At 38.9% G+C, this 27,445-nt stretch overlaps 1 pseudogene; it reads left to right on the forward strand.

Moving 5' to 3' along the window:
* Window positions 1-22,935: 22,935 nt before the first annotated feature.
* LOC148028093 (uncharacterized) lies at window positions 22,936-24,187 on the forward strand (annotated as a pseudogene).
* Window positions 24,188-27,445: the final 3,258 nt, after the last annotated feature.

Consider the following 27,445-nt stretch of genomic DNA (forward strand, 5'->3'; position numbering starts at 1 on the left):
AGTATCCACGTTGATCAACCTAGTACATTAATTTTATCTAGTGCATTGATTGACAGTAAGTAGGAGGCATTGATGTCTTTGACAACATTGGTTATAAGTACATTGTAACCACTTGGCTATGTTATAAAACCTATGGTAGTGACTCTCCTTTTTCTTCATTGCATGCAATGGTGCCACTCTTTCCAAACAACATAGAAAGCCCACTATGATAACTTAGAGACTTATGTTGCTTCATTCAATCCATTTTTATTGTGATAGGTTCTTTAACAAATTAGTTTTCGAAGAAAGTGGGCTCATAAAGAGCACATTTTAAAAAATAAGTGAGATTGTGGATCATAATATATGTTGACTACATTAACGTCTAATTTTATAAGGAAGGGTTTATGTGTAAGGGTATGGGCTTTGTAGCCATACCATGGTGTTGGAGCCAGAAACACCTATAAGAGGAGCAGTAGTGATGTTGAACTCTACTTGGTTTTCACTCTACATGTGATTCCCTATACTCAGTGGTGAACCCTCACATGTGTGGCATCATGAGGGTATACTCTTGAGATGTGCCTCAATATTGCTGTATCTTTCTATATCATGAATACAAAGGGTTCCTTATTGATATATCTTGTCACGTGGATTTTTGTTGTGCCATTTTGTGCCTCATGACAGGTTATGACTTGAAGTCTCGTGGAGGTCTGCAACACTTGGTATCAAAGCAACTCTAGCATGGAGCATACTAGCTCGAGAAGGAAGCACGATCACAAGGTCGGAGCATTTGGGGTCGAAAGTCTACCATCGGGGTAAGAGACAATAGGGTGAAGGGAGATTCAGGGAGAAGAGTAGATGGAAGAGAACACTACAAGATATAGGCCTTATACCGACTTTAAAAGCGACGAAAATGTTCATAAAAAAATTTGCCCCCGTTGTTGCAAAAAGCATCGTTATTGGCAATGCCATAGAACAATCGGTATCAGTGTCGTTATCAGCGTCGGTATGCTGATACCGACACAAATAATGATGCTGATAACGACGCTTTGCTACGCATTTTGTGACGCTAATAGCGATGCGTACAATAAATTTGCGATATTGATAGCGACGGTAACACTAGGGAAAAAAAAAATCGGCCATACAAAATAGTTTATGTAATGTGTACAATACTCGTGTAAATAAAGGCAAAGTGTACTTAAATCATAACATTGATACATGAAATAAATACATGATCACATAATGAAAGTGACTGGTACAATCATGGCAAGATACTAGTACTACATAGAAAATGTATACACAGATCACGTGACTAAAAAAGAAGAGTATGTGAGCTCCACGGATCCAAGGGTGAGCTATAGATCATCACCATCCAAAACCTCGTCCCGCCGGAGCATCAAACAGACTCCGCAAAAAAAGAAACAACTACACATCAGTCCACCATACAATAATGCATTCTAATTAAACATGGTAACTATGGACAAGAAAGATGAGTGACTTACAAGGCTGCTATCGTCATGTTAAGGATTGAAGGTCTACCACCAGGGCTTAGTGTAGAAGAGGAGTATGGAATTCAAAGTTCAGGAAAGGGAAAAAGATTGGAGTTTGACAAGATCCGGGTTTTAGAAATGATTTAGATGTGGAAGAAGAATTCAAGCTTTTTCTATGTATTTAGCATACATGAATGGAATAAATAACTCTATCTTGATTACATCAAATGCTTTTGGAAACATAATCCATAACATAAAGGATATATTCATATTCTTAATCTGAATACGAATATCAAATGCAAGCTCTAATGGCTTTTATCTCAAGTACAAAGATGGATTTCAGCTCTAGGAAACAAGTATTATGTCGGTAGACTTCAAATACATTCAAGATTTGGGCCAATGGAACATGAAATGCATTGAAGAAGCATAATCTTTACTTCAGCCCTGTTTTAAAACAAAAAAGTCCAGCCCATAATCAAGCTCAAAAAGAGTGCATAAACTCATGAATAAGCTCCTCTAATCATTAATGAGTAAAGTCCTGATGAAAAGATGTCATTTTCTTCTATTACAACCACATAAATCTCTTGTTTGCTCATAAAAATAGACAAGAAAAGTGGGCTGCCCTGTTTATGACTGGTTATTTCAGCCCATAACAACCCATACACCTTCAAAATCCTCCCCCTTTGCTTGCCCCAAAGTCACTCAAGTACTTGGGTACAAGTCGGGCTTCATTGGACCATGAATAAGGTAGACAAAATGAGAGAAGATGTGCATAAGAGCAGGTTGAATACTTTTCTCTCAGATTTTCCCCTTTTATAGACTGTCATACCATGCATTTTCATTAGACCAAATGGACAGATAAGTGGAGCTCTCACCGTGTTTGCATCTTCATCTTTAGCTCCTGTTAATCTCCAGTTTGCATGCTCCAAAGCATGCACCATGGCTTCAGCTTTCTCCAGTTTTGCAGCCAGGCTGTGCAGCCCGCATTTTGCACCGAAAAATGTGGGCTGCTTCCTGCTCAGGCCCAGGTCACTTTTTGACCTACTCAGGTCACTTGCTGGTCACATTAGTCTGTTATTTCAGGTCCCCCGTGAACCTAGTGGACTTTTGGCATTTTTCTTGAGTTCTAACCAATTTTGTGCACTTGAATCAATGTGATTTATCCTGCAGATTGTCAATTACTTCCAGCTGACCAAGTTGTAGGTTCCCATAGACTTATTTTTCATCAATATACATGGTACAACTGAAAATTATATGCTAAATACAAAAGAACTTATGTAACTAAGTTGGTTATTGGGTAACAATGACTGAATTTTGTATGCAAATTCCTTATATAACTTCCAGTGAAGTTCTTTTGTGTTCATAAGAATCCCATGATTTATATTATGAACAATAAACTCTTTGACATTCACCCCCTCCTAACCTGCACATCCTCTGGCATGTGCCATTTCATAAGATTACAGGTTAAAGAGGGTCTTCTTCTGATATATCTTCCTCTTCATCCTCTAAGTCTTTTTCTTCCTGCTTGTCTTCAAGTAGAGGGTTCATATCTAAGTCATCAAGCTCATAAGTTGAAGATTCTCTTCGTTTGAAGAGCTTGATTCGTTTCCCGACTATTGGTATTTTTATCATGGTTCCATCCATTTCAGCCAAAGAGTAAGTAGCATTATTATGTACTACTTTTACAACATATGGTCCAAACCATCGCTTGGCTAACTTTCTATGAGCACTATATTGATTGTCCAGGCTGCTATCATAGACAAGTACCCAATCATTCTCTTGAATAGCTCTTGGACGGAGTCGATGATGCTTGTCAAACCTCTTCTTATTCTTTAATCTTGTTGTTTTCAGCCTTTCAATGGGTGTCTTGACATCTTCTGGCCTTCTTTCAAGTTGCCTTATGCGCAGAGTCAGCAACTCTTCTCTATTCATGCCTTCATCCCATGGTAAGATACTCCATGTGACAATGGACTCTTCAATAGGCATAATAGGTGGCTGTCCATATATTAGTTCAGCCGGCATATAACCTGTTACTGCACTATGGGTAGTTCTATCAGCCCATAATGCGAATGGTAGCATTCTAGGCCATTCCCTCATCTTTCCTTTGCAAGATTTTGCTAAAGCTTTAAGAATTGGTTGATGACCTCTTTCGCTCTTACCATTGCCTTCCGGGTTGTAGGCTGAAGTAAGAGATAGCTTAATTCCCAATTGAGCAAAGAAATGGCGAGCCTTTCCTTCTATCTACCCTTCATCAATGTTCAAAGCCGCCTCCCTACGAGGAGGAGCTCTCTTGCCTCGTCGTCTTTCGAAAAAGCTTATGTGTTGAAATATTCTTGGTCGCAACCAACAATCTGCTCGGCCTCCTTGATGATGAAGCCTCCATCAAATGCCTCGCCATAGCTCCCCTTTCAGCCACATCAGATTGACAGATGTTAGCATACACAACAGAGCAAGATCTGGTGGATTACTTCTCACAAGAAGGAAGGTGCTTGAATGCAAACTTTTTGCTGATGCACTCCTTGAACTTGTTGCTAATGCACTCCTTGAATCATTCAAACCTTGATGGCAGGGTTGTTACAATTGAAACAAAATCACCATAAATGGTGCTTGTAGGCAAGCTTAGTAGATGAATAAGCTTGTTATGGAATGCTTTTATAGCACATAAGCCATAGAATCAAAGTAGGAGTATAAATTTTCCATGGAATCCGTGAAAGAGAGCTTGAAGAGAGAAAAGAAACCTTGTCTTTCAAAAAAGTAACTCAAGTTTGGTCTCCATTAAAGACTATAGCCTTCATTTTGTCCATCTTACCCTAGATTTTGGTTAAAAATTTGGTCACAACCTGCCAAAATAGCTATGAATCTTTATCTTTCCCCCATGTCTTTGTCAAGGAGCACTAAAATAACCACATTTTGAAGTAGTACAACGTGTCTAGTCACTGTCAAGAAGAAACCAAGCCATGTAATTGTGTCTTCAACTCCAGTTACACAGAAATGATGCCTGTAACTAGATCTTCCATGAAAATGACCTCCCCAGCTAGATTATAATCATGAAAATGATGGAATTCAAGTGTGCCTTGGATCAAAGCAAGGTTGTGATACCATTGTAAAGAAGGGATCTTCTAACTGAATCAAAATTGCCTAATCTAATGGAATCAACAAGGCATTGACATGGAAATAAAGTAAAATGTATTAATCTAAGGAAACATGAAATAAATGCTTAAACAAGCTAATGCCATGGAAACTCACGTCCATGTAGGTGAAAGACATGAACTAATGTAACTACCAAGAAAACTTACATAACTTCCAAGTTCATATTGGCAAAAGGCCCCTAACTTTGGGTAGGGTTGCCTATTTATATCAAACCCTAAGCCCTAGTCCTCTAATATTATTACAAAGGCTTTTAGCTTGTCATTGGCCTTATTTACTTCATTACACTCTACATGGCAGACATATATTGTTGTGCACCTTGGTGATGTGGCACAATATTACTCATTGCATGTTATGTGGCTAATATGAGGATGTACTAGTGATTCTAGAATTGGACTATACGCATATAATCCATTCTTGGTTATGGCACATTCATTGTGCCACCTCTTCTTTCCTTAGAGGGCCCACACTTAGTGACTACATGTACATATGTTGTGGTACTTTCATATTAGTCTTTTATCATGTTGTAGACTTGGATTTTTTGTGTGGAAGAAGAAGAATTGATGGCAAGACTATTTTGAGTTACCTAAAGCTGTATGAAGCAAAGATGGAACTTTTTGGGGTCCCTACTCACATGTTGAGTTAGTAATTTGTATGATTATGTGACTTCTATATTGAAGTCACACATGATTAAAATCCTATAACATTGAAGAACCTATTTGTTTTCATAATTTAGACATGCAATGTCTTGACATTCGCCCCCTCTAAACCTACACATTCTTTGGCATGTGCCACCTACTTTTTTGAAAGTTTGAGGTTCTCAACATCTTCCTCCGTCTCCCATAAGCTTTGAATCTTCTCCTTCAATATCCTACTTTGTTTCTACATCTTCAAGCTCTAGATCTTTATGTTTCTCCAATCCCCTTCTCTTGAATATATTAATTATTTTACCTACAAACTAGAACCTTAAGCTTTTTCTGTCTAGTTCACACAAGGCATATATAGCATAGAGTAAAGTGTGTTAATGATCCATAATACTATCAAATATCAATACTAAATCACCCTCTTCAATAGCTGTGGATCTGAATGTATGTCTCCTATATCAAATCTCTCCTTGGTCTTTAGTCTTGTCTCTTTTAATTTTTGTACTACAACTTCAATATCTTTTGGTTGTCAAATCCTAATAACTAATAGCTTTTCTCTCTCATCAAAACATCTTTCCATGGAATCATTCTCCATGTAGTGGTCACTCTCTCCATATGCAACACTAGCTTTTGCCCATACATGAGATCAATCAATATATAACCTATGGTGGCACTATGCATGGTATGCTATGCCCATAAAGCAAAAGGTAATAATTGTGGCCACTCTCTAACTCTTCCTCTTCAAGCCTTTGTTAAGGCCTTCACTATGGGCTGATGCCCTCTCTTACTCTTTCCATTACTCTCTAGATTATAAGTTGAATCAATGCCAACTTTATACACACTCTTTTAAATAACTCTCTAGCTTCTTTTGAATCCATCTCTCATCTATCTGCAATCGATCTTCCTACACATCCGTACCTGCAAAAGACATATTCAAGAAGGAACTTACATATTGTACTCACATCCTTAGTCCTTTGTGCTCTCCCTTCAATCTTGCTAGTTAGATCTTCTCTTGAAGCACTATGTATCTCATTTGCTACTATTCCACAACATAGTAACAAGGTCAATAATGCATTTATAATGCATGCATAAAGGATACATAGGGTATAATTCATCTATGTGCCTTATTGATGATGAAGAGTACATCTGACACTCTATGCAAGATTCTAAAACTTTGATACATCCTTGTAAAATTTCTTCCATCCGGTAGTGCTCTTTCATATTTTCAAATGTAGATTTTACTTCTTTGTGTTCTGCCCACAAGCTTTCATGAAAATCCTTCATAGCCTCAATGTGTGTTTCTTTGTCATGGATTACCCTCAATGGTGATCATCTTTTCTTCTTTGGATGCTCCCGTAAGAAATCATCTTTCAAGAAGTACACATAAGCCTTTCTTTCGATCCTCTTGAATTTTATCTTTGCCTATTCATCTCTCTTGGTCAATGTACTTAGGTATTGGCCAACCTTCATCCTCATACATTTCATTTGCCAAAGATTATATACAAAATTCCTAGCATTCATGATCTATTGTGGTGGCTAAAATCTTAGCCTCATCATCCTTTGCTATCATACCCTCTTCATCCTCATGTCTAGCTCTAGATAGCACCTTTTTTTTTGCAAGTAAAATGTGGATGATTATATTACTAAAAAAAAACTGATTACAACAAAGTGCTCATGCTCAATAGACTAGCTGGAGCTGATGCAAAGTCACCAATACATCATGTATACAAGCTTCTCAAGGCAGTCTGGGGGGGATGGGGGCAAGAAGCCATGGGGGGTGGGTATATCGCCAACTGGGGCTGCCTACCTGCATCACGAAGAACAGGTTGCCCCAAGTATACATGAAGTGACCTCGGAGCTCTTGATGAGCCCTGGACTCACCTTGCCACTTGATCCTATCAGCCACCGTGGAGGGAGTGGATGATGGAGCTCCAAAGCTCTGCTAAGGTCGCATGTGCTAAAAGTCTCTCTCCACCGAAAGCCTCTTGACACCGTGCCTTCCAATTATGCAATCCAGTAAGACTCCCTATGATCTCCCATACCTTTGAGCGGTCTATTGTGGGATCCAATACCTGATGGATGAGTAAAGCCTCCAAACCAACCATTGCACACGAGCCTACCTTGATAATGAATATCATGTCCTGCATCTGGGCCACATACAAAAGGTGATGGCCTTGGCTGACTACCTGCCAACAGAAAGCTCCCCATGAGATACACCCAAGGCTGGGTGCTATATGGCAAAGGATGAAACATGCTCCTCTCCACACAAGCTGCGCCTCCTCACATGACCAAAGGTAGTGCTTTGGGGCTTCCAGAGGCTGCTGTGTGTAGCACTTACAACCTCCCTCCTTCTGCATCTGGGCAAGCCAACTTTCCACTGCCAAGCCTCCATGTTCCACGAGCCACCATAAGAAATATGACACCCTCCTTAGCCTCCAACTATACCATAGGCAGTGCCAAAAGGTCCATTAGAAGGGCTCCGTGATGCTGTGCTCCGCCAAGTGCCTGCTACGTGACAGCACCCAGTCCAACCATCCACACTACGAACACTGACATTAATGAATAATATGGCATTGTCTCTCTAGATCAATAAGAAAGCGGCACTCTAGAGTTTTTCACATTTTGTGCATGTAGCAACATGACATCCACCCCCTCCTAACCTGCACATCCTCCGGCATGTTCCAAAGTCTTTCGGATTTGTAGTGTTAGAAGAAGTATCCTCTGCCATGTCAATATCTTTATCTTCTAGCTCTTCTTCTTCCATATTCTCATGTTCATGCTCAGTATCCAACTCCTTCAACTCATATGTTGAAGACTCCCTATGTTTAAAGATCTTGATACGTTTTCCAACTATTGGAAATCTTAGAGCTATCCCATCCATCTCATTTATTTCATAGGTAGCATTGTCAAAAACAAACTTTACCACATATGAACCAAACCACCGCTTTGCCACCTTTCGACTGGCACTATGCTGATTTTGCAAACTGCTGTTATAAACTGGCACCTAGTCCCCTTCTTGTATAGCTCATGGTCAAAGTTTGTGTTGCTTGTCAAACCTCTTCTTGTTCTTGATCATTGCAATCTTTAGCTTTTTCATGGCTGTCTCAATGTCTTTAGTCCTTCTTTCTAACTCTCTAATTCATAGGACCAACAACTCTTTTCTATTCAAACCCTCTTCCCATGGTAGAACACTCCAAGTAGCAATAGCCTCCTCAATAGGTATGATTGGTTATTGTCCATACATTAATTCAAGAGGCATATACCCTATAACTGAACTATGAGTGGTCCAATCAGCCCATAAAGCAAAGGGTAACATGCGTGGCCATTCTTTCATCCTACCCTTGCATGACTTTGCTAATGCCTTAATGATAGATTGATGACCTCTTTCACTTTTGCCATTTGCTTTAGGATTGTTGACTAAATTTAAAGCCAATTTGACACCCAATTGTGAAAAGAAGTCACGAGCCTCATCCACATCCAATTCTCCTCTATCTATAACCACTTTACCAACACAACCATAGCTGCAAAAGACTTCATCCAATAAGAACCTACAAATTGCTTGAGTAGTCTTTGTACTAAGAGCTCAAACTTCCACTTGATTTGTCAAGTCTTCTCGTGCAAGCACAAGATATCTCATATTCCATAAACCTGTAGGCATGGTAACCAAATCAACTACCCATTTGTAATGCATAGACAATGGATAGGTCGGTTGCAACCCATCTCTATGCTTTACCATGGAATACATTTGATAGACACTGTATGATTCCACATAATGCTCCACATCTTTATACATGTTTTGCCACCAATACTTCTATTTGATCTTGGTAAATGTTGAGCAATTTATATATGCAAAATCCACCATAACATGGAAATATCAAGGGTTAAGAAATTTACTATCATGCCCAATAGAGGTAGACAATTAGTCTCTACCACTACATGAGCTCCCATAAAATACTCTCTATCAAACTTAGGGGCTATCACTACACCCCAAAGCTCTCTTTTGACTTGAGAATACTGTCATTGCCATTCATTGAGGACCTTTGCTTCAAATCAAATTGCATACCTATTCCCATGAGCATCATCCAACCAATGTCAATTGGGCTTGTATCCATAGTGAGAATAATAGGCTAACCATTCTCATAATTTGCTCTCTTTAGTGTTGGCGCTGAAATCGATAAGGTCTTTAACTTTTGAACTGTCTTCATATGATGTTTACCCCACCAAATTTTTTTCCCTTTTCTCAAGAGCTGATATAAACTTTCAGCCACATGAGCAAAATACGGAATCCATATAACACCATATTGGGGATTATGGAAATTTCTCATAAGTTTGGGACACGTGGTCAAATATTTGGATTGGTCATAACTTGAACACTATAACTCGAAATTGAGCACTCTATAGCTCAACAGATTCCATTTTTCAAGAGCTTTCCAATGATAGGTCACATCATATGGTTTTGAGAAACTTATGGCCATGTTATCAGGGTGCCACCTTTTTAGTATTCAAAAAATGAAAATTGGGAGATTCCCAAACTCACTAATATTGTGTTACATCAAGTAAAAGACACATGCACCCAAAAATATTTTTACCTGAACATGTCTCCCACATCCTGATTATGGTATCAATCTTTACTGGTGAGGGTTTTCTCCCATATGGTTCACACATATGTCCAACAACTAATAATTCCTCCACTCCAAAAACTAACTTTTCTCTTGACATAGTCAAATGCACTTCTTCAAGACGGCTCAAAATCCTATCATAATCAACAATATGATCAGCCACAAATCTTCTACATCCATGCTCATCCAGCTCTTCACTCTTCTCATGGATATCATACCCTTTTATCGGCACATCATCAAGAAGGGTAAGGTCAACTGAGGAATATACTCCCTCAAGACTTTATGCATAGCATTCATCATATGCACCACTAAATTGGTTTCTCCCTGTGGAAGTGTACACATCCTAACCAATCCAAGCGGTGTCTTCATGGTAGTGATATCTCGAATTTCCAATACAAGCTAGAACTGATCATATCCTGAATATAAAGCACCCATAGAGTAAATTTCCTTGCCTGCAAATGCTTCTGCAAATTCATCCACTATTAGGCCTGATCTAGCATTCCTTATGGTGACCTTATTAATTGGTTGTAAATCCTATATAAACCTCAAAGAGCCATCCTTCTTTGGAACAATGAACCACCGATTCAAATATGGAGCTAAACAGGGCTCCAAAATCCACATCATGATCTTCTCCTTCAAAAGCTCTAGCAGCTTAGGAAAATATGCAGAGGTATTGGAATAGGCTTTAAATTCCATGGCACATGAGGTACTATAAAGATCACCATAGGTGCAACTATGGTTGGATCAACACATCCAATTTCATCTGGCTGAAACACAAAGGCTTTCCCATGCCTTGCCAACATATGCAAGAAACAAGCTCTTTCTGCAGGCAAAAGAAAGCTTCATCACCAATTTTTAGCCTTTGTAAAGTTTTAGCTGTAAATTTATGTCCTATGCCATGTGGATCCTGTAGACTAGGCTATTGAGTCACTTTTTCAACCAACCCATCACTTTCAGGTGGTAAAGGCAAAGCCATAGGATTAACCTTCTTTGCAATAGTTTTGTATCCACCCTTGCTTCAACCCTATTTTGCAGGCCATATTGTAGCCCATAACATTCATGCTTAGTAAACTCTTGAATGACTTCATACATCTCTAAAGTGTTAACACAAATAACCTCTTTTCTACCCTATTTTTACCATTAAATGCTGCAGAAATTTCAGCCACTGTATCAGCATCAATCAGCCCTAAAATACCTTCATTTGTAATTAACAAACTATATGTCTTTAGATATTTTTCAGCCCACTATCCTACGTATTTCTTTTCAACCCTGCACATGGCTGAAATATTCTTAAAACTGCCAAGACTACATGCTATCCATTCTTGCAATCCAAACACAAACACAGTTTCCCCCTTTCTTAGAGGCATAATTATCTTCCTAGAGGCACTGCCATGGCATCCACTTACAGGATTTCTGTCTAAAAATCCTTAAACTCTCGTGCATTACATGGTATGGGATTATCCTGCAGCGTATCCCAATTGCGGGGATGATTCACACAAATAGTGAGAAACTGTACTGCCTTTGTATTGTCTTTACTCCAAACCCAAGCATATGAAGAACTATCATCCAAGTCTTTTGTTTCCATCCTTGATTCTGAAATATAGGGCTATCCCAAAATCATCGGATAACTACATGAATCCTACACAAAAAAATGATATTCATCCTAACATCTCCAATAGTCACGGTACATTCAGACAAGGTGCATAAAGATTCCCTAATGAATTGTTTGTTGCTCGCATGCACCATCCCGGATCTACATCAATCAACCAACCTCCATTCTCATACAAACTACGTGCCATAATATTGATTTCGAAACCATGATTCAAGAGAGCTATGCAAGGCATCTCACTTTCTCTCACTTTAACAGTTGTATCTATTGTAGCACGAGCCCAATGCGTTCGTGTGAATAATGGACTGCTTGAAATAAGATGAGCATCTTCTTCTTTGTGCTTGTTGATGGACATCCCCATTATACATAGCCTTCTCTATGCTTAGTGCTACCCATAGTACCATTTTCAACCACAAGCTTGCTATTTACACTCCCATTTAATCCATTTTGAGCATCAACCTATTCCAAAAAAATATTACATGCATCATCATATCCCCTTTGAAGATGTTTCTCTATGTCTTTCTCAACCTGCATCAATGCTTACAAAAATTCACCATCAAATTGTCTTTTTTGTTTCATCATATCAATGATTGCATCATGAAATTCATACTTTTCAATTCCAAGAACTTTGCCAAGTGTGAATTCCACTCTACTGCCAAGTATGCAATCTTCCAAGACTTTTTTAAGGTTTGTGGCAGTCTCAAGATCCGATTGTAACCTGTAAACTAGGCTGCTTGCCCCTTTTCTTTCCTTCTTCTTTCTTCTCTTGAGATACATCCTGCATAACATGCTCAGGTATGGATTTTTCAGCCTCTTTTTGCTGCTCCATTTTACTTCGTGTTATGCATTTAAATGGGCCTAAAGAGGAAGAACCAGCGGCATCCTCATCTCTTCTTCTCTTTTCTTCCACAAGAGCTTCTTGATTATGAACCTCTGTCAAATAAGCAAAGGCTAAAAATGAGCTAGTGCACCCCATCCTGTTCTCCCTTATATACTCTGACTTGCATAAGCCAATTCAAACTTTGTTTCTTTGCCATTTTTCATGTAATGCTTGCATCCAAATGTGAAATTTTTCTTCAGCCATGCCTCCTTTAAGAGCTTCATCAATCTTTTCAATTCTCAACCCATATGTGGCTACATCTCTGGCAAGAAATGTTGTCCTTGCAGCCATATCTTCCAACCTCTTTTGCATGCCACCATTTCCAAAGTTTGGATCTATTGGAAAAATAGTTTGAGTTGCATGTATTTTTTCATCTTTCCAAATTCGCTTCACGGTAGACTACACAGTCTCGCTTTTCATGTTGTAAACTATCACACCAAATGAATCTCCTCTTGTATCCTTCTCTATACAGTCTTTGGGCTATTGCTCGAGCCTTCTCTTCTACCTTGACATCCAATTTTTGGACCTTTGCATAGATTTCTGTCAAATTCAGCCTCAAATCATGCATGATTTTGATTAATTCATCCAGAACATCACCTTTAAGAGTCGAACCAATAGGTATAGCTAATTTTTTCGCCATAACTACAGGCGCCTTGGCTACAATTTCAGCCCCTTTTGAGCACTGGTAGGTGTGTACCTATACCCCATCTTAATTTTATTTGCTCTCTCTTTAACAACATATGCACTGCTTCAGTTATATTAGCCCAATCTGATTGAAGGCATCTTCTAAACAATCAGTCAACTTCTCCTGCAAGACAAGATTTATAGCCTTTAGAAACAAATCAATTTTCTAACTCTCCTATGATTGTTGCTCATCGGCATCCAACCGAGCATACCGACTTTCAAATTCTTCATCTTCCAAGAAAAACTCTTCCAATCTTGCATCTTCCAAGAAAAACTCTTCTCTCAAAGCTTTCTTAAAAGCTGCCCAATCAGCATCTCTTCTATGTAACTCATCAATCCGATTGTGCAAAGCGTGCATGGCCAAATGGGAGAAATACCAATCCAAGCATATTGTGGTACCCCATGAAACAACATCTTTTCTTCATACAACCGGATGAAGGCCGAAACATTTTGACCTTTAAACTGCTTCAATTCTTGTCCCATTGCCTGTAATGCATTCATAGCTCTAAGGAATCAATTCTTTCTACTTCTTGCTGAGTTTGCGTTTGTTGTTGTAACAATAATTGCTACTGTTGTTGTTGCTGAAAAAAAGCAATTATCTATTTTAAATCATCACCACCACTTGAACCAGCAAAATCATTCATCTTTACACACCTCTGTTGTGCCAACTTTCACGTCAACTTCACCACTATTAGAGTATTTGGGGTTGAACATCTACTGTGGGGGTAAGAGATAGCAGGGTGAAGGGAGATTTAGGGAGAGGAGTAGACAAAAGAGAAGGGGTTGAAAGAAATAGAAGATGTAGAAGAATACTCACAGAGGTGAAGCCTGTCTATTTATTTCTGCATTATGAGAAAATAAAACTCTTGTAGAAAAAAATGTGCATAAAATAATACATTCCATTATGTTTCTCAGACCGCCAATACTCAGACCCTACGTGATCCATCCACTGAACGATGCTCCAGTCCACTATGTGGAGGAGCTAAATGACGAAGAGCCTTATGTGCACCCCTATATATCGTGATGAAGAGGGCAATGCAATCCTTATGGATTACCAACCTGTACCGATAATGGCATTAGGGAGAGGTAGAGGTAGAGGCTTTGGAGGATATATTTTCTCATATTACCTTGCATAGGAGCAAGCTAATCGGGAAAAGGCCGACGGTCTTAGATGCCCAAAATGTGAAATCACTCACCTTTTTGCCGAATGCCCTAGACGAAGACCACCCTCTAGTGCGGCAAACAAGCCATCTATGCCATTGGGGCTATTTGGAATTGAGATATTTAACAGAGAAGACACACCCATCCCATTGCATGTCATGACCCGATGTCGTACCACTACGCGGAAACAATGTGAAAAACTCTAGAGTGCATCATCATCCGACTTTCTTATTGATCTAGAGAGTCAATATCATCTTAGTCATTAGTGCTAGTATCAGTGGTATGAATGGTTCAAAAAAACAATATTTTTACACAATTTTAGCTTATTTTTGATATTTTTAATATTATTTATTGTAAACATCCTAAAAATCTAAGAAAACTTCTAGAATAGGGTGGCATGCAAAAAGTAAGTTAGTTTTTCAGCTAGTTTTTGGATTTTTCATGAAAAAAAGATGGTCAAAATCGCACGCGTCATGATCGTAGTTGATAGGGTGAAAACAACACTTTGAACTGGGAGATTTCTGACCAGGTGTCCTAGTGTTTTACCCCCCTTTCAAAGCCAACGGAGCCATCAGATTTGGGTTCCAAGCAGTAGACAGGGAGCTATTGTTTTGATGCACGTTTTTGGTCTACGAGGGAGCTCGAGGAGATCTAATGCTTGGAGATTGCTTTTGAGTAGTGCCAAACAAGGGATTTTAGGTTTTATCAATACATAGTGATTTGATTCATTGTGCTTTGTCTTTATCCTATTTACCTCTTGTCTATTCTTTTTCTTCTCTTCCATCTCCTATCTCTACTTTCTTCTATCTCTGATCTCCAGTGGATACGACCTTTCGACAAAAACCCTTCAATATTGTTGAACCCAATGTGAAAGGTTGTTCAGAAGGAAAGACAAGATGGGGGAACCTTCAAACATGATTTCCAATTATGTTTTGCAGTAACTAGTGCACATTATGAACATGCTTATGCACGTACAACAACAAAAACAACAACAAGTGATGTAGGTTTCTACTCAAACAAAAACTATTGTGATGAATGTTTTACAAGCAATTGAGCATGAGAAGCAGTTGTTCAATGGCAAGAATGTATCTACATATGTACATACTTATGCTCAAAAGATGGAATTATTTGGGGTGGCTCAACTTGCATGGAGCCAATATTTTGTTTGGATCACTGTACATGGATAGAAAGCACGAATTACTGAATTGCACATATAGGATGCTGACAAGGTAGCTTTGAAGAAGACACTCGGGGAAGAATTTTACATTGAAGATACCAGTTTGATTACACACAAAACTTTTCAGGAGTGGCTACAAAATTGTTAAGGGAATTTGAAAGTTGATTTAAGAAGTTAGATCTCGCAGAACAACAAGCTCTTGCAAGTCAGAAAATTGAATTGTTTCTACAAGTAGCAAATCTTGAGCTTCAAGAGAAGCTTGATGATTTGCTAGAGGATCTGCCTATAGAGATAGGTAGAGTGGAGACATATCAAGGAAGCTATTATTGTACTTGTGAAAAAGCATAGAAGAAGAGAAAGATTGCATGTCTCTAGCTTGCTCACTATTACGGGAAAAATAGTTGATGTATTTAGTAAGCCACCCACTTCTGTGGCTAACCCTATGGCAGTACTTGTTATTATTCCCATTGTTAGGGAAGATGTATTAGATGAATTGGTCAAAGGAATGGGGGATCTTCAATTGAAGGTCGCAAAATTGAATGAAAATGACAAGAGAAAAGGGGACGGTCGGGCAGCAACCCCTAAGCCAGAAAAAGGATGTATGTGGTGTGATAGTTTGCAGCATGAGAGAAAGGATTGTGCTTGCATATCAAGAGGCCTTGGCATGATAGCTCATCTTTTGGAAAGATGGCAAGATCTATGCATAGGAAATGGGGTTGCCTCTTGCTTTGAATTTTGGAAAGGGAGGTATGCAAAATTTGTTGGAAGACTTGGTTGTCCAAAATGCTTATGCAACTATATAAGCTTCTACTTTTGATCTATAGTTGGATAGAATGAATGGCCAAGTGGTCCAAAGGCTGCAATATGGACACATGCATTGCATACAGCTGAAAAGAGAAAAGTTACTGATAGTGAAATGTCTCATGTAGGGAAAGACATTGGTAACATAACTAGTTGGGAATCACCAGTAGATGCATATTTAGTGTATGCATATTTAGAAAAGGTACAAAACATGGATGTACTTGTGGAAGAGAAATGAAAGAGAGATGAAGATAATGTAGGGACATCTAAAAGAGTGACAAGAAGAAGTGTGGATCAGCCTAAAGCTACAAATCAGCCACCTCCCAAGAGCAGGTTATGGAAGAGGTTAGTCATGAGCAAAAACAGGATATCAAACAAGAGGGAAAAAAGAAGGGCAAGTAGCTAGGATATATGTTGCAGTCTGATATTGAGGTAGCCATAGATATTAAGAAGGTGCTTGAAGAATGGATCTTAAACAATCGGGTGGAATTTACCTTGGGAGAGGTTCTTGCATTGCCAAGCAAGAATTTCATGATGAGATCATTGACATAGTTAAGAGGAAGTGCCAGTTTCTTACTGATATCACTGGTGCATTGCTGTAATTTAAAGAGGAAACTAGTTTGTTGGGTATTTGGGCTGAATATGAGTATGAAGTAAGTACTAGATTATCTATGCAAGATGCTACTAATCAGTGGTGGAAAGCATGTGGAAAAGAGAAGAAAGTGGCTAAAAATGCATTGTCTTGTAGCAATATGCATGGTGGAGTAAGGTAGATGCAGCAATATGGGGAAGAGACTCTAGGATTTATTCCTCGAAGTCATTACATAAGAAATCATTGGGCCAGGGCTACCACTGAAATGGTAGTGAAAATAGGGGAGCGTGAAACTCCTTGTGTTGTTCTACTTGACCATGGTCTAAGATTAATGTCATTGAGCGTGGATTGTATGAAAATGGTGCATGGCCTATGGACACTGATCATGGTTGGTGTATGACAATTGCAAATAATTCTTTGCGAGAGCTCTATGCTGCGTGTCCTAATTTAAAATTGACAATTGGTGATGTACAAGAAGAGCAACACTTCTTTGTGCAAGATAATTCCTCATATGCAGTGATTTTGGGACAGCCCTATATTACAGGAGTGCGTATGGAAAAGAAGGTGCTTCATGATGATTCTGCTTATGCAAGAGTCAGAAGCAAGGATGGGAGGAAATCAGTCCAATTTCTTATTCTTTGTGTTAATCATCCTAGAAAATGGGATACACTTTGAGAGCCTCCTTTGCCTCCAAATGCAAGGAAATTCAAATATATTATAGAATTCAAGATACACACTCGACTTTCTTATATACTTAAAATATATATGGCGGATAATATTGAAATTCCACCATCTTGCACCACTATGGTGGATCTTATAGCTCTAGAGATGGTTCTATTGACATAATTATTGGCTATAATGTTCTCAAGAGACTTGGAAACTCTTCCATGGACTTAGATCGAATGCAAATGGAGCCCACTTAGGATGGGAAGCAAGTATAATTTAGCAACAAGAACAGCCTATGCAGCTGTTGATGCAGCAACCTATGGATTGCAAATTGAGCCAACTAATGAAATTGTTAAAGCATGTAAAACTAATGCAAAATCTAAAGTGTAGATGCAGGCCTTGGATCGCATGGAGCAAGGCAAGGAAACCAAAGATGATTTAACCACTACAAGTCAATGTATCCGGGGAAGAACCAGTTGGACCGAGCCTGTTGATTCATTTTCGGCTTTTGCCCGGTTAGCTGAAATTAATAATCATGAAGCCATGATAGAAGAAAAGAGAAGAAGAGATGAAGATGTTGATGGTCCTTCTTATTCACAGCCAACTAAATGCGTGACAAGAAGTAAACCGGACCAGCAGAAGGCTGCTGAAACTCCATCACCACCAGAGCTTGATATGGGAGATGCCCCTCAAGCAAAGAAGACAGAAGGAAAAAGAAAAAGCAAACATCCCAGTTACAAGTTGCAGTCAGACATAGAGACCGCAACGGATCTTAAACGAATCCTAGAAGAAAGGATTCTTGGAAGTAGAATTGAATTCACATTAGGTGAAATTATCGAAATTGCAAAACAAGGATTTCATGATGTAATAATTGATGTAATTAAATGAAAAAGGCAATATGTTGGTGAGGAAACCAAAGAATCTGTGCATGCTTTTTTGCAAGCACTTCATGTGTATTTGCAGGATGAAGAGAAGCTGAAAACTCAAGGGATTCGATTGGAGTCAATCAAAGAATTAATTGCAGCCATAGAAGCCAAAGATGAAGGCATCTATGAAGCAGAAACTGAAGAAGCTATTATGGTAGGGACTTCTCAATCTAAAGTGCAGCCTATGCCTAAGAAAGAAGCTCATCTTTACAACATGCAAGAAGAAAGTGATGCTCACTTTATTTCTAGTAGTCACTACTCCCGTACCCATTGGGCAAGGGTGACTAGTGAAATCGTTGTTAAGATCGGAGAAAAAGAAACTCCATGCATTGCCCTTATAGACCATGGCTCGGAGATTAATGTTATGTCAAGAAGTCTCTACGAGAATGGCGAATGGCCCATTGATGTGGACCCAGGATGGTGCATGAAGGCAGCCAATAACTCTTCTGGTGATCTTTATACAGCATGCCCTTATGTTCAAGTTACTATTGGTAATGTAAAAGATGAATTTCATTTCTTTGTTCAAGATTCTTGCAGCTATCCTATCATTCTTGGACAACCATTTATTTTTGAGTCTCGTTTAGAGACAAAGGCCCTTGATGATGGTTCATCATATGCTCGGATAAGAAGTAAGGATAATGACAAAGCTATCCAATTCTTGACTGTATGTGTAAATCATCACCGGAATAGGGATCGGTTGAGAGATCATCCTGTCCCTCCTATTGCCCGAGAATTTAAGGGTTTTCGGGTAGCACTGCTTTAAGTGGAGGCTATGGCAGTGCATCATGTCATAAAAAATTGCCTCCACATATAAAGGAGGCAAGGCCAAAAACTGACTTGTAGGTTTTTACAGCCAATAGTGTGGGCTATTATAAACAGTTTTCAGCCATGGATAGGGCTGAAAGAAAGTATTTGTGTCATATGGAACAAGAGCTGAAGCAAATTGATGTTTTACCTAAAGATGAAGAAATTTCAGGGCTATTTTATGGGCTGAATTATAATGATACAATGACTGAAATTTATACAGCCGTTCATGCAGAAAATCAAGGTGAAAATCAATCCATATAGATATGTACATTGGATATGTATGACATAATTCAAGAATTTGCAGATTATGAAGCTTTTGGACAGCCAAACAAGGATGAAGTAAGAGTAGAAACAAAGTATAAAATAGTTGATAAAAAGTTCAAGCCGGTGGCTACTCCTCTACCACCTGAAAGCGAAGGACTGGCAGAAAGGGTATCCAAACAGCCAAGCCTTCGAGATCCTAAAGATATTGGTCATCAATTCACAGCAGAAAGTCTACAAAAGCTGAAATTTGGTGAAGACTCTTTCCTCTTGCCAATAGCTGAAAAGCAAATCTTCATGCAGATGTTAAAGAATCATGGCAAATCTTTTTCATTTTAGCCACATGAAATTGGCTGTGTGGATCTAAGCATTGTGGCACCAATGGTGAATTTTACGGTCCCACATGTTCCTTGGAATCTTAAACCGATTCCGGTACCAAGGGCTCATTTGCCTAAGTTATTGGAACTTCTAAATGAAAAGATAAAAATACGAATATTGGAGCCATCCTCAGCTCCATATTCCAACCGATGGTTTACCGTTCCTAAGAAGAATGGATCTTTGCGATTCATTCAAGATTTACAGCCTGTCAATAAAGTCACAATTAGAAATGTTGGATCAGGGCCAATTGTTGATGAATTTGCTGAAGCTTTTGCAGGTAGAGAAATCTATTCCATGGGAGATTTATATTCAGGCTATGACCAATTTCAGCTTGCTTTGGAAAGCCGAGACATTACCACAATGAAGACACCTCTTGGCTTAGTCCACATGTGTACTCTACCTCAAGGGGCTACGAATTCAGTAGCTCACATGATGAATGCCATGCATAAAGTATTGAGGGATTATATTCCTCAATTAACTCTTCCTTTCCTTGATGATGTTCCAATCAAAGGAAGTGAAGTTCATGAGAAGAATGAAGAACTCAATGAACTTGGATGTCGCAAGTTTTTTTCCGATCATATTAATGATTGTGCTCAAATCTTGTCTAAATTAGAAGAAGTCCATCTTACTCTTTCAAGTACTAAATCTGTTTTTGGAGTTGAAGGAGTTCTTGTGGTAGGGCATATGTGTGGTACATATGGCTGAAGGCCTTCTCCATCCAAAATTGATGCTATTAGCAAAATGCAGGAAATATGTACAAATGTTTCAGAGGTGAGAAGATTTCTTGGTGCATGTGTCTTCTACCTTATTTGGATACCATATTTTGCTCATGTTGCTGAAAATCTTTATCAACTGCTAAGAAAAGGCCAAAGGTTTATATGGGAAAAAGAACATACTAAAGCTATTCGGAAACTGAAGAAATTGTTGATTTCAGCCCCCACCTTAAAGAGGGCTAATTACTCTAATGGATAGCCTATTATACTCACAGTGGATACAAGTCCTATTGGAATAGGATGGGCAGTTGGTCAAGACGACCTTGAAGGCAACAGATATGCAATCCGCTTTGGAGCAAAGGTTCTTAATGAACGACAAAGAAGGTATGCTCAAATTAAAAGAGAGCTTTGGGGAGTTGTAACTGCATTGAAATGTGACCGGGAATACTTCATGGGTGCACGTGTAATAGTTGAAACAGATTGCCTTCCACTTTTGGGCATGATTGCCAACTGTTCCACTCCCAACATAGCTATGCTAAGATGGATAGCTTATATTAAATCCTTAAATCCCGATTTGAAATATATTGCAAGAAGAGATAATCTAGTTGCTGACATGTTTTCGCGTGCCAAATATAAGGATGAAGAAGAAATGATGGATGAAGAAGAATCAGAGTCTATAAATGATGCTGTAAATGCAGGTACAAATCTAAAAACAGCAAGTACAGCTGAATCTAATGATGATTCAGCAGTCAAAAATGTAGGTACAACAATAATTACAGCAAGTACAACAGGTTCAGCTACTAAAACAAATTTTACATCAGCAAGGAAGGATGAAACAACCAAAGAAGGATAGTGGGCAGCTATTAGACAGCATGCTCAATGTTTTGCTATGGTTTGTTCACACTTTAAAGAGGAATATTATGCAGATGATAAGGTCAAGAAAGCTCGCAATCCTTCAATAGGCAATGTGAATGATCTGTCTGCATCACAAGCAAGAACACTGAATTTAATAAGCTTGGATGCAAAACTAGTGTTATTTCCTTTCCACTTCCAGTTCGTGGTTAGATCCTTCTTGCCCTTAGGTGTTTCCGATTTTTGAATTCCTTTTCGTCAAACAAGAGCATGAACATAGCAAAATCTGTCAACGACATTGTCAGGTTGCACAACATCAATTTCATCAATCTGAAGAGGGGGGCAAGCATGATGATCAAGAAACTTCCCAAATCCCAAATCCATTTGTATGTGATAACTGTGGAATAGAAAAGGTTTGAGAAGGGTAGTTTGCATGTTTTTTTGCAGCTCTCTAGGGATGGCTAGGACTGGGGGCTGGGACTACCCCACCAGCATTGTGGAGTAAATGCTCCATTAGATGGAAGAATCCAAGATGACACATCAACAAAATCGTCATTCAAGATGACGTATAAGTAGAAGGCATGTCACTAGTAGGAGTCTCTACAAGCACGATCAGAGCAATAATCTTAATGTGAGCCCTGGTCTCCTCTCTCAACTACTTGATGTGACTTCCATCCTTGCCAATGGCTTTACCGATCAATTTATAAGACACCAAGAGTCTAAATGACACATGCCTCCTCTTGTTGTTGCTGTAAATTTTGACTAAAGCTCAAAATAATGGACTTATTCTCTGGATATCATTGTTGGTCAACAACTATTGAGACTTGCTCTGGTACTGTCCAGCCAAGCCCAAAGACAAGGATTCTCCCAAAGGTCAATCTTGTCTTTGCATATCACCCAATGGGTACTCTCACCACCATGGGCATTGGTGGCACTCCCATGATGGAGCTCAAACAGAACTACCGTAGTAGATTGGTTGGTGTGAGAGATGAGATCGTGAGCAAGAGGCGGGCTGGTAAGCTTCCCGTTTGGGCTGCTTCACTTCTCAAGCATTGGTGGAAATCACATACGGGAATGGAGGCATCTTGAGAACCTTATTTCATGACAGTCATTTATAGCAGATATTCTTAGATTTCCTCATCTTGATCATGGGGCTTTTAGCCTTTGATGCTTCCTGAGGGTTCCTTATACCTATAACCATCAACATTGGCCATCCTTGATACTACATTGTGAAGATTGGGATTCTTCTTGCTCATAAAAGGTTATGGAGAGCTTGGTCTTCAAAAGCTTATGAAGATTCTGGGATTTTCTCAATTTTGAAGCTCTCTTATGACTTTTGGAGTAATAAGCATTCATTCTAACTTGTGTCCTTGGTATTTGAGAATGCACTGATAAGCCATCTCTTGGTACCAACTGAGCACCAACTTCATTAGTTTCTCTACTGATTTTACTGCTTATCTGTCCCTTTGAAGCAAAGCTAGATTTGGAGGGAAGTAAGAATGAAGATGCTTACAAAATTTAAAGATCACAATATTCTTGATTTCCACAAATCATGGGAGCCAATTCTTTCTTAGCAAACGATGCCGAAAGAGAGATATATGCTTCAAGGTACACAATACATGAATCAAATAATTTTGCAAAATAGTATATTCATGGGTTAAAGCTCTTACATGTTTCACAAATGTATTGTATGCAAGGTTGCCTTTAATTTTCCCATTTATTTGTGCCTATGGCATGTTCATTGTTGTTGGTTAAAGTACCTCATAAAAAAGGTCCCAAAATGGCCAAAGAGAGCTGCAAATTTTAGATATCTAGGTAATATTATGAATATGAAAGGTGGATGTAAGGCAAATAAAGAAACTATAAAGGAGGATGCGAGGGATATGATAGATATCTTTAAGCAAGAGTTTGTAGATGAGGCAAGATTCTTGCACTACTTCAAGAAATATTCGGAAGCCAAGATTGATGAGAAGTCCCGCTTCTCTATTTCCAAGTGCATTGTGAGGTTTCATTTTTTATATAACATTGAGATACTCAAATTATTTGTGTCTTACTAGATATGTGGATATGAGAAACATGTAAACTTCCACATTCTAGTTAGGATACCAATGGTGCAATAGAGGCATATCATGGCACCTTGAAGTACAAATACTTAGGTGGCTCAAAGAGATTAGCCAAAAGACGTATGGATTGGCTCCTTCATAAACTAACCACTTTAGCTCTTCCATACTATTGGTATGTGCATGCTATGAAATAAAGTGGGTTTGTGAAAAACAATAATATTGAAAAGGTAGTGGCTAACTCATATGAGAGAGCTTTGAAAATTCCACTTGAGTATGTCAGATTTGAAGTGAATAGTATAAGGGGCTCTTGTGCATATGTAAGAAGGATTTCCAAATATAGTGTTGAATATATTTTTTATAATGCTAATTGTCTATGGGCATGTTGTACATGCAAGTGGACAGAGTTGGGGAACAATATAAGCATCAAATCAAGGTGCTACTTCTTACATGGGTATCAACTGTTGCATTGATGGGACAATGTATGGACTTATATATAGGCATTGAGCCAAGATGTAGAAATAGAAAACTTCCAATGAGTTACATATGATGTAGGATGAGGATGCCCATGAGGATTATATACCAACCATAGTGGAAGAGGATAACCCTGAAGACATGGATACAAGTATGTTTAATACCCCCCATAAAGATGCCCAACCATCCACAATGCTACATCTATATAATGACTTGTTTGGTTTGGTGGGGGATGATGTAGAGCTTAATTTGAGGATTCTTCTGCTATGAAGAAGGTGTTGAGCCAACTTTGATCTTTGAAAGCTCATAGGACATATGCATATGCTACACAAGCCTTTGTTGCCATAGATGATGGATTCAGAAATACCATATAGTGAGCCAAGCCTTTCATCGAAAAAAGCTTGGGTAGAAGAAGAGTTTCTAGATTGGTAGAGCCACCCACAACATCATCCTTCATAGTTCCACCCAAAACTAAATTGCCCTCAATGCAACAAAAGCTTGATGCTAGAGTTGACAAAGAAGAAGAAGAAGAAGCCCAAGACTTAAGAGAGAAGGAATTATATATTTTTGTATTTCTAGTGAGCTCCTATTGGACTCTTCATTCTTTTAACATTAATTAGTCTCTCTCTTGATGTGCATGCATATGTTAGAGAGAGAGAGAGAGGTGTGAGATGGCGCGTACCTACAAGGGTAGTATCTCTCGAAGTAGCACCCATAGGGGTACCACCTGTGGGCTGGCTAAGCGAAGTCATGGGAGTAGATGTCTCTATAGGTGTGACAAATCTTGGAGGTGACAAGTGTCCACTAGACCGACGAGATGGAAGTACTGCACCAGTACCTCCACAATACTCACCTGAGCCACCCTCTCTAGAACTAGTATGAGAGCAAGGAGTAGCAACCCTTGCTAGAACTAACCGCGGACTCACAACATCTACATCTCAGTAATACCTCCCATAACCACTCCCTCCATCTAAGGCTAGTGTAGAGCATTGACCTTGTCTATTGGAGATTGAAGCATCAGAGTGTACTAAAGTAGACCTCATAGGATGGCCTAATGATGTCCTTGACAACTCCTAGTCTGTCGTATCTCCAAAGTGGGCCATCTGATTTGGAGATATATATGTGAATATCTCTTGCAGCTCCTCATCAATCATTCCTTAACTCATCCTTCTCTCTGGATATCATCAAAGGTAATCTAGATAAATAAAAAATGATATTGCATAATTAATATAAGGATTTAGGTAAGCATGACAACATAACTCTGAAAAAAAGTATGCTAATTAAAACACATATACTAAAGTAACCTTAAAAGTAAATCATCAACTAATTGAGCAAGCAGATGCAATTACGACCTAGCCTATGGCTCCATATCAAGCTCTTGGCATAGCTCAATGTACATTGGACGCGATATATAAATAGGTCACGATAGAAAGAGAAGTCCACTTTATTCTCAAAAAATTCTTGGTCTCTTGTCTCTTCGTCTATGTTACCCATGCCTATCTCCTCTACACACTCCAAGTCCTCTTTTCTCTCCACCCTCCACAACATTGACCCCTCCACTTGCATGCTCTCCTCATCCATGCTAGGGACATTGCTTTCATCATACACTTGTGTGTTTTGAGGTGTTGATGACATAACATATCACCGTTGAGGTTGTTGGGGATTTGGATAGAAGATTACTTGTTCAATATCACATATAAGAGTGAATCAACATTTGTGACTATTTTGTGTTGTGGAAAAATAAAAAAAAAATATCATGCACCTGTTCACAATGACCCTAATAGGACAAACATGTCACATAGATCCATCCATCTTTTCTCAAAGTCTATCTCTAGAAATCCAAATGGACCTCATCAAACAGTTGCCCCCAGCTCCTTCCAATACCACTTTAAATCTGATCATGGAAAAGTTATGGTAATCCATTGAGATAACACTTTGCAAGTTCCCAAAATACTCTATCTCATCTACTATAATATTTAGATTTGTGGTCTGTCATCGACTCTCTTTCTTGAACTTTGCCATGACACCACAATCTGTTGTGGAGCACATTTTATCAATGTGCTCAACACAAAAATGTTGCCCTTGTGACTACACCGCATTGTAGATTTTGTGACTGTATACCAAAATGGTTAGATTAGTTATTGAAAATAAAATCTAGATACGACAACAAATAAAGTATGGGGTCACCTTTAGACTACATCTCCTCAAGAATTTCTGCTCCGACAGAGACCTCTATCCCTTCGTAGAGAAGCTATGATCAAAGCTTCATGCAACCACTGCATATACATAAACTTGGCATCTCCTCCATGCCCTCAAGATATAAAACTGGTTAGTGGTGTGTATTGTGTCAAACTTTTGATTGTGCTCTCTGACTCTTTTCTAGCCTACTCGTACCTAGTGAACCATTTCTCCATAGATGCATGATGCAACATACAAAAACAATTCACTCTCTTCTCCATGGTAGTATCCATCCTTTTTTCCACTCTCTTTTCAACCACCACATCTCCGATTAGTCTATCATCATCCTTTAGTGACCATAGCATACCTTGTCTAAGTCCATTGGTAGCCACTCTAAAATATGCACTAATGCCTCCAACACTAGCCAACCTTTATGCTACCTTGTGGCTGAGCTTGTTGTCACACAAAGCCCTTCAGGATTTTCATGAAGTACTCTAAGAAGAATATCCATTGTGTATGAATGGGTTCTGCAATCTCCACTTCATCTACAAGATGTACAAGGAGGTGAGTTTGTATCGTGAACATACTCATGGATAGGTACTTCTCAAGAGATAGACTGTCTCCATCATTCTCTATCTTGCAGATTCAATAGAGGATGTCTTGATCTCCTTGTGTGAGATTCATTGTACTAAATTTGACAACCTATAAATCGCAAAGCATATTTCTAGAGTGAGGCACCCCACAATCATGATCGATAGTATAAATTATCAAAAATTTGAAGCATTATGAATATCAAATAGATACTAAATAGCAAAAAATTGAGGTTACTTTCTATCAAGGTTAGGACAAACATGGTATATCTTATGCTAATCATGGGATTTCAGCCCTAATAGCTAGTCATCTTTAAAAAAAGCAAACCTGAGGGAACACATCATACTCATCGTGGTGTGGATAGACATGATAATTTGCTTCACGATGTGATCTTATTTAGTGGAAAGGACCTAAGGAGAATGAGGTAATTGAAGCAACCACCGGGGCTCGTTGACTGTGGCCAATGTGTCTCCCTCTTGCCTACCTCCTTCAAATCCATTCATGCCCCTACAATGTCTCTCTTTCCTGTGATACAATCCCATAATAAGCTACCCACATTCTTGAAAATATGCATGGGATTATTGTAAGTGGGTCAAATAATACGACAACTCATAGAAAATTAAGAACCGTTGCATTTCACTTGGATGTGACTCCTTGTGGACAATTTTCAAAACTCGTACCAGTGTTGGGTTTTCATTCATGCTGGAGGTCGTCCAAGAAAACCTTCCCTCAGGTCATGACCCTCTGGTAAGAAAGTGG

Source organism: Lygodium microphyllum, chromosome 12, assembly GCF_053477565.2.
Source record: "Lygodium microphyllum isolate KBCC chromosome 12, Lygodium_microphyllum_v1.1.10, whole genome shotgun sequence".
Classification (NCBI taxonomy): Eukaryota; Viridiplantae; Streptophyta; class Polypodiopsida; order Schizaeales; family Lygodiaceae; genus Lygodium; species Lygodium microphyllum.